Below are 8,166 nucleotides of genomic sequence, written 5' to 3'. Positions count from 1 at the left end.
AGTCTGTACCATGGGGTCTGTGTGGTCTAATTTTCTATGTAAATCTATGTAAATCTCTCTCTCTCTCTCTCTCTCTCTCTCTCTCTCTCTCTCTCTCTCTGAATGAAGTGAATATTTATTTTTTCGAAAAAAAAAGCATATATAGTTATTATGGATGTACTCGATCATAGTCTAATAACAATAAAAATATTTATTAGCAACCTAAAAAAGAAAAAGAATCGGACATGAAGAATTATCCAGTAACTCCAATAAATAAATCAAATAATGGAAACGGGAGCTGTGATGGAAACGGAAAGCAGGACAAAATGGTGGGAACTTGGGGAGACGGTCAGCGGGGCAGTGACTCAGCGTCTACACACAGGGCCCATACCGCATGGAGGCGGGCGAGCACCGAGTGATCATTAAGCTTCCCGGAACCCAAGTGATCATGATGCTTCGCCGGTACCAGTACTGATAGCAGTTATCGATACCAGGTACCGGTACTGGTATCGATAACTGCTATCGGTACTGATACCGCGAAGCATCATGATCACTTGGTTCCGGGTACCGATAGCAGTTATCGATACCAGGTACCGGTACTGGTATCGATAACTGCTATCGGTACTGGTACCGCGAAGCATCATGATCGATGGTTCCGGGAAGCTTAATGATCACCAGGTACCGGTACTGGTATCGATAACTGCTATCGGTACTGGTACCGCGAAGCATCATGATCACTTGGGTTCCGGGAAGCTTAATGATCACTCGCCGGTACTGGTATCGATAACTGCTATCGGTACTGGTACCGCGAAGCATCATGCCGTTTGGATCTTAGTGACGCTCGGTGCTCGCCCGCCTCCATGCGGTATGGGCCCTTTGTGTAGACGCTGAGTCACTGCCCCGCTGACCGTCCCCCCAAGTTCCCACCATTTTGTCCTGCTTTCCGTTTCCATCACAGCTCCCGTTTCCATTATTTTATTTATTTATTGGAGTTACTGGATAATTTTTCTTTCATGTCCGATTCTTTTTCTTTTTTAGGTTGCTAATAAATATTGTTATTGTTATTAGACTATGATCGAGTACCCACTACCCATATCACCGAGATATCCACTCACTAAGTGGTGATCTCTCTCTCTCTCTCTCTCTCTCTCTCTCTCTCTCTCTCTCTCTCTCTCGCCTGCTACACCTCCAATATTTAATCATCTTATATAATTCATCATGCAATTCTTTATAGCCAGAAACTCTCGCCAAGGGATTCAAACTTTTTCGTTAATGCTTTATTTGAGACTTATGCTCTCTCTCTCTCTCTCTCTCTCTCTCTAAAAGTTAACGAGTCATACGAATTTAACAGTGGCAAGTAAAAAGAAAACGAAGTCTTGGGTTAAAAGTTAGTGAGTCCCACGAGTCTTTAGAAAACGCTAATATATATTGTTATTGTTATTAGACTATGATCGAGTACCCACTACCCATATCACCGAGATATCCACTTACTAAGTGGTGATCTCTCTCTCTCTCTCTGAATGAAGTGAATATTTATTTTTTCGATAAAAAAATAGCATGTATAGTTATTACGGATGTACTCGATCATAGTCTAATAACAATAACAATATTTATTAGCAACCTAAAAAAAAAAAAATCGGACATGAAGAATTATCAATAAATCCAATAAATAAATCCGTGCAACTGGTACCGGTACCGAGTAATCTGGTACCGGTACCGTACCGTTTAGCTGGTACCGTTAGTACCGGTACTGGTACCGGTACCTGCCCACCCCTACCAGCCAGCAAGACAGACAGACAGACAGGCAGAAGAATCAAGCCCCCCCCCCCTAGACTAACCGTGGTGGGCGAGAGAGAGAGTTTTCATGGTGGTTATGGGAATGTATGGTAGCGAGTTTGGAGTAGGTTTTGCGGGGTAGTCAAGTACGGCAGATGGTTACAAGGGGCTATTGTAGTTATGGCAGGGGTTTGGAATGGTAGAGGGGTCATGTTGGGTGTTGAACAGAAGGTATATGAGCGTCGTAAGTAGTGTTTGAGGGTTGAAAAGTGGCTGTGCTGATGAGAGGAGGTGTATAGCAGCGAGGGCTTCTGTAGTAATGGTGGAAGGAAGGAAGGAAGGAGGACAAGACGAAAAGGAAGAAAAGGAGGAGTGAGAGGAAGAAGGTGGACCACAGAATTGCCACGCGTACTGCCAAGGATTATATGCTATAAGGATAGCTCACTAAACATTTATTTTACCCACAATGCACCGCGTATGCAATGTGATTCATATAATGTGTATTGGGGGGCCATTACTTATTGATCTTGTCATTCATTCATGGCCAGATTTTGCGTTATTTATTTATTTATTTATTTTATTATTATTATTATTATTATTATTATTATTATTATTATTATTATTATTATTATTATTATTATTTTGTTTTTGTTTTTGTTGTTGTTTTTTTTTTGGTTGCTGGGAATATGTGGTTGAATTGGGCGGCTGTTGAGGTGGCCAGTGGTGGAGATATTTGAGAAATATGTTATGTGGAGGTTGATGAGAAATGTTGCTGTCTGCCATGTATCGGTGCATGCGTTTTCTGTAATTATGCAGGGGTAACTAATCCTGTCATCAAAATAGCTAACATAGATATATATTAATTGAAGTATTACTGTTGGATCGGGAAAATTATATCAAATGGCTAATGTAATTAATGTATAAAGGGATCAATGTATACGTACGAATACACAAAGACTATACCAACTTCTATATTATCTATAACGATATTGATGACAGGATTGGTTACCCCCGTAAAGTTGTAGAGAGTGGGTGTTGGTGAAATTTGAAAGAACGTCAGCGTCGCTGTGTGGTGGACAGCAGTGTTTCTCGGTACCTTTTTCTAACATATTTCTCAAATGATTCTGTTGTCCTGTACTGTTTGCCAACTCAACAGCTGCCTAATTTAATTGCATATCCTTAGCAATCAAATAAACGCAAAATCTGACCATGAATATGAATACATAAGGGATTGGTTTCTAGTACATTTTTTACCGTGACAGCGGGGTGAGAGTGACTTACCGCAGTCATGACGTCATCGATGACGTTTCAGTGAGCTATCCTTATAGTATATCATCCTTGGGTACTGCTATAGTTAAACTGTTACAAATACTCCGTTTGGGCGAGTTGGCCTTGCGCCTGACCGCTGGCCCCGCGGGGCGCTGGCGGGGCCTTGCTCCCCGCCCCCCTGCTCGCTCCTCCCGCAGTCTTTCAGAGGCCCATAGTCCCCGGGGGAAGCTTCCAGAACAACACTATGTTATCAAAGTAGCGTGCTCAGTGAAAATGGTGATTTGTGGTGTATATGGGTGTTACAGTGGCTCAACTGCGGAAAGTCGTCAAGGTGTTAAGTTCATTAGGTTTCCTAGAGACAAACACACCTTGAAGAAGTGGATTTTGGCCTGCAACGAAAAGATTAATAAAGTGAGGGTGAAGTCTGCGCGAGTGAGGTATAGGGTAGGCGGTGGCCGAGCTGGTAGCGTACTGGGCCCACATTCACCGCGTGATGGACGATGCTGGTTCGAATTCGAACACGCTACCACTCGGATTTTTCAGTCACCTCGAGTGGCTTAAAACTACCCACATGCTGCCCTGAAGACCACCCATCAACCCGGACTCTAGAGGAAGCCGTCCAAGCGAATCAAGAACGAGTTCCGGGGGGCAGCATGAGCCAATGCAAGATGGCGCCACTATAAACACTCGCCTGCGCCAGAACGGGCTGGGCCGACCATCAGGCCCCACCTGGAAGAAGCCTTGGGCCGACCATCAGGCCCCACCAGGAAGATGCCTACCGGCGCAACAGGCAACGACGTAAAAAAAAAAATAAAAAAAATAAAAAAAAAATTCCAAGAAAGCGATAACATTAAAGAAAAGCCAATAAATCTCCTTAGTGAAAGTTTGGTAAAGGTAAATTCATCTTGTTAAAAATTTGCGTAAATATTATATAATATATATATATATATATATAAAAAAATATAAATATAAGTAAATTACTTGCATTATATGACAGGATTAGTTACCCCTGCAAATTAAGCTGTAGAAAACTAATGTTAATAAAAGTGAAGAAAACGTAAGCATCGATGGTAAACAGAGCAATCAATATTTCTGCAGCTTGTTTACCACATTATTTATATTGTTGTATACTATTAGCCAACACAACTGACTTATCCTTAACAATCGAAAAAGCGCAAAAATCTGACCATGAATAAGAACAAACAAGGGTTTTCTAGTACATTTTATACCCCGTGAGAGTGAACCAGGTGGCATACCGCAGTCATGACGTCATCGATGACGTTTCAGTGAGCTATCCTTATAGTATATCATCCTAACGGACCACCACCCACCACCCCAATTGGAAGGCAACGTGACGTCATGTCATGCATAAGAAAGCTGTGTAACGAAACACACGATATCCTACTCCCGTCGATGATTAAACCAGCGATCAACGAGGCGGGTATGTCCCGCCTTAACCACTTGGCCACGGAGACGCCCTTCTCGAGGCGAGCTAGGGAAGAGTTGGTAATCAGGCCGGCCGGTCAGCTGCAATACAAAGTAAAGCCAGCGCAGAGTAAATAATTATAAAGAAATACTAAGCTTTGCAAATTCCTGTTCGTTAAGGTATGTCCATAAGATACACCTCTACTTAAAGCAAGAGAGTTTCGATAAACAAGCTTTGGATCACTTACTTGACCGACGCGTCCTTGGCATCTTAAGTATAAACGTGAACGAACTCAGTCCGAATTCTTACTTGACCGACGCGTCCTTCCCAGCAAACCAGCACCGGTAGCAGAATTGCGGCCACCGTCGGCAAAATTTGTGACGTCAATTCGACGGAGGGCCTTCGTGCTCCCAGCAAATATAGCCGTCGGCAGAAGGGCGTCCACCGTCAGCAAAATTTCTGACGTCAAATCGACGGAGGGCCTCCGTACTACAACGACTTTAATTATTGTCTCCTGCAGTGACATGCTGTAAATGCGTGTGTAAAAGACTTTTTTTTTTTATGAATGTGGCCCAATGGTATCTATGTGATGGATAATGAATCGATCGGACTTTCCAGAAACTGCAAACGACCATGGGCTTATAGTATATACACTTATGTGCGCACACACACACACACACACACACACACACACACACACACACACACACACACACACAGCACAATTAACATTCACCAGTGACGTGAATCCTTCTTCGACTATTTTTTTTTTATAAATCAATCATTGTGTTATCATTATTAATATATGTAAATTGAAATGAACCTGTGTACTACGTGGAGTTCTATACCCATAATGTGATGCGAAAAAAAAAGTCGGGTGATGTGTTCGCTGGACCGCCGGCGGGCGGCACGCCGCCGCGACACAGGTCAGTGTGCACTAGGGATGGGCAAGTACCGTTAATTTGAGTACCGGTAGTACCGGTACCGAAAACTCAGGTACCGTTAGTAGTGGTACTGATACCGGTACCCGAAGGAGTATTTTTTTTTATCTCAATGACTTCTGACTTCTGACTTCCTAAATAAATTTCCTGTAAAGAAAACTCTCTCTCTCTCTCTCTCTCTCTCTCTCTCTCTCTCTCTCTGAATGAAGTGAATATTTATTTTTTCGAAAAAAAAATAGCATGTATAGTTATTATGGATGTACTCGATCATAGTTTATTAACAATAACAATATTTATTAGCAACCTATAAAAGAAAAAGAATCGGACATGAAGAATTATCGCGGTACCGGTACCTGGTACCGCGAAGTCTCATGATCACTTGGGTGCAGGGAAGCGTCATGATCACTCGGCACTGCGCATTGCCGCTAGTACCGGTACCATCTGGATCTTAGTGACGCTCGGCGCTCGCCCGCCCGCCTCCATGTGGCATCACGCGGTATGGGCCCTGTATGGAGACGCTGAGTCACTGCCTCGCTGACCGTCCCCCCAAGTTCCCACCATTTTGTCCTGCTTTCCGTTTCCATCACAGCTCCCGTTTCCATTATTTTATTATTTTATTTATTTATTGGAGTTACTGGATAATTCTTCATGTCCGATTCTTTTTCTTTTTTAGGTTGCTAATAAATATTTTTATTGTTATTAGACTATGATCGAGTAGTCGAGTACCCATATCACCGAGATATCCACTCACTGAGTGGTGATCTCTCTCTCTCTCTCTCTCTCTCTCTCTCTCTCTGAATGAAGTGAATATTTATTTTTTCGAAAAAAAAAATAGCATGTATAGTTATTATGGATGTACTCGATCATAGTCTAATAACAATAACAATATTTAGTAGCAACCTAAAAAAAAATCGGACATGAAGAATTATCAATAAATCCAATAAATAAATCCGAGCAATCTGGTACCGGTACCGTACCGTTTAGCTGGTACCGTTGTTACCGGTACTGGTACCGGTACCTGCCCACCCCTAGTGTGCACTGTGACGTGGGCGGCAGCGGGTGTGAGACGTGCGTGTTTCTGTGCAATGTAAGTTTGCTGAAGTTCTTATGTATCTTATGCTGTACTGTGGTAGTTAGTTGTAATAAGTGCAGAAGATTCGCTGTAACTGATGAAATGACTCATTCACAACCCGATAGCCTAGCTACGTACTTTACTTTGTTTCCTGGTGATTTTTTTTCTTTTTGTTTTTACTTAAATTCTCGCATTCTTCTCCTAATACTGTAATATTATAGGGTGCTCCAGAAAAGTGCCATGATTTTGATTACAGTTTATTGAAGAAATGACATAGATAGAAAAACAAACTTTAGCATTCTGAAAAGCTAACATGATGACAATTTGTCTTGCTCTCAAGCAACCTTCTTGAAGTGAACGTGCTCAATATGGGCACCACGTCGATTAAAACATGCTTTGATCCGGAGGCAAAAATTCTGGCCGACTTTGCGGCATGTCTCTGCCGTCACATTGGCTGTATAAGCTTCGATATTATCCTTCAACTCATTAAGGGTGGTTGGCTTGTTTGCATACACCTCCTTTAGACGCTCCCCAGAACCAAACTTCCAAAGGATTGAGGTCAGGACGGTGAGGGGCCCACTCGTGTGTTGTGCGAAAACTGATCACGCGGGGTCCGAAAATTTCCTTCAGCAAGTCGAGAGAGTTGTGAGATGTATGGGGCGTAGCTCCATCTTGCTGAAACCACATTCTGCTCTTCTGGTAGACAGTAAACTTTTGGCCAAGTTCATTTTGAAGGTGTTGATGATTTCACAGTAACGCTCGCTGTTGACTGTCACTGCCTTGCCACGCGCGTCTTGAAACCAGTACGGTCCGATGAGACCATGTCTGGGGTTGAATGCCATCCATGCAGTCACTTTGGCGCCCTTCAGATGTTTCTCACTCACCTGTTCAGGAGGATCCTCGCCCCAGAAAACGTTGTTGTGATTGTTAACTGCCCCATTGAGGTGATAATGAGCCTCGTCACTGAACCAGATGTTGTTCAACCAGCCAGGTGAGCGCTCCAGCTTTTCGGCCAACCACTGACACATTGCCATGCGCCTGATCTTGTCCTCATCCTTCAAGACATGATGAGTGGAAATCCTATAGGGAAAAAGCTTCAGATCAGTCTTCATGGAACGTAGCAGTGTGGTTGGGGTAAGGTTTAGCTCTTGTGCCCGTCTGCGATATGACTTCTTGGGGCTCCTCACAACTGACTCCTTGATTTGCTGACGTTTATCTGCCGTTATGGTTGGCTTTGTACCACTTCTAGCCTTGTTGCAATTGTGGACTGTTTGCTCCTTTTCAAAGTGTTTAACAATCCTCCAGATTGACTTGTTGTCCGGTGTTGTGACGCTACGGTGAAGTTGAAATTCGTTCTGGAACATGCGGCGAACCTTCACGTACGAATGTGTCTCGTACCAGAGTTGCACAATTTTTTGCTTCTGCTTCAACGTTAACATTTTACATGAGATCTGGAAAAGAAAAACACGGTTATAATTGCCGCTAAGTCCTTAACAAATCCTGAAAATAAAATTCAGGTAAGGCAAAAATTACGAATTTTACAGTCGAATCAAGTAATGGCACTTTTTCTGGAGCACCCGTATGTGCCAGGGGCAGATTCGTTGTCATAATATTTATTAATATAGTAGCCTACTGCATAGTGTAAATGCATAATGCTGTTTTATTAGTTTCCAGAATGTGTCCGTAGTCATATGATAGCGCAT

This window comes from Eriocheir sinensis, unplaced genomic scaffold (assembly GCF_024679095.1).
Source record: "Eriocheir sinensis breed Jianghai 21 unplaced genomic scaffold, ASM2467909v1 Scaffold671, whole genome shotgun sequence".
NCBI classification, from domain to species: Eukaryota; Metazoa; Arthropoda; class Malacostraca; order Decapoda; family Varunidae; genus Eriocheir; species Eriocheir sinensis.
The sequence above is the reverse complement of the archived record's forward strand: the minus strand, read 5'-3'. Positions refer to the sequence as shown.